Consider the following 1,196-nt stretch of genomic DNA (forward strand, 5'->3'; position numbering starts at 1 on the left):
ATGTGTACAAGAGACTCTCTATGACTAAATAAACTCGTATAAGCTGGTGTTCTTTTAATCCAAGGCACCTTTAATCCAAGGATCTTCATACCAACTGATGAATCGTTGTATGGTCGAGATATACATACCTTGCAAGTTAATTACATTATTGTGTTTAATTTAAAAAAAGATGCACATAATTAATTTGTAATACTATGTTACAAAATTATTATAACACCGTTTAATAATATCTAAAATGTAAACAAGAAAAATAATCTAAATAAAATATGAAATATCAATATAATACTTGGGAAATAAAAATGATATAATAAAAAAATATAATAGATATTAATAAATATAATAGTATATGTAATAAATAGCATGTAAATTTGCGCATTAGCAGATAAATTTGCAAAGAATTGACTGTATTTAGTAGAAAAATCAGCTCTCTAACTGTACAATCTTTTAGTTTCTCTGAATCTAAATGTATCCGATCACATTAAAGAATCTTACAAACCTGCTGACATTACTGAATGCAATAACTAACTCAGTAAATATTGATTTTGTTATTAAGCTAGCTTTTCTACGGGTTAAAGTACTCGGTGCAAAGTATCATCGTATTAAATTAAAAACATACCTTTTGTACCCTAAACATGGCGTATGAGAGCGTTTTGATATGATCAATGGTTTTAAACCCTCATCGAAGGAATATGCATACATAGTGCCCAGTATTTTGCCAATGAGAATGACACAAAATTTTCACGCACAAATTTCTGCCCCTTGCGATATTTATCCATGTCCAACCATTCAGGTACCTGCATTGGTGACTGGCAATCCCCTGAGTGAAAAGAGGCCGGAATGATATCTAACAATGATTTTGGTATGTTCGGAAAGAATGCGGCGATGTTATCGTTTATCCACATGCACTGTTGTCGTACAATCCACATGTCGAAATTGTTCGGAAATAATTCTCGCTCGAATGTGGTCTTAAAAATCATCATCACGTATCTATATTCACTTGAACTTTTCAAAGAGTCTTCTGGGTCTCCAGTTTTCGTAGACATATTGTTAGGAACCGTCATTTTACAGAAAAATTTTTGTTGTACAAACGAAAAGTGCAGTTGGAAGATATCATTTGATTTGCATTTGTATCACTTATGCGCCTATTTGTAATCAATTTTGTTGAACTTCAGCCGATACTTCTTGGAATATCAATA

General features: G+C 31.7%; 1 pseudogene; it reads right to left on the minus strand.

Moving 5' to 3' along the window:
- Positions 1-41: 41 nt before the first annotated feature.
- LOC105448128 lies at positions 42-1,059 on the minus strand (annotated as a pseudogene).
- Positions 1,060-1,196: the final 137 nt, after the last annotated feature.

Source organism: Wasmannia auropunctata, unplaced genomic scaffold (assembly GCF_000956235.1).
Source record: "Wasmannia auropunctata unplaced genomic scaffold, wasmannia.A_1.0 LD336116.1, whole genome shotgun sequence".
In the NCBI taxonomy this organism is placed as follows: domain Eukaryota; kingdom Metazoa; phylum Arthropoda; class Insecta; order Hymenoptera; family Formicidae; genus Wasmannia; species Wasmannia auropunctata.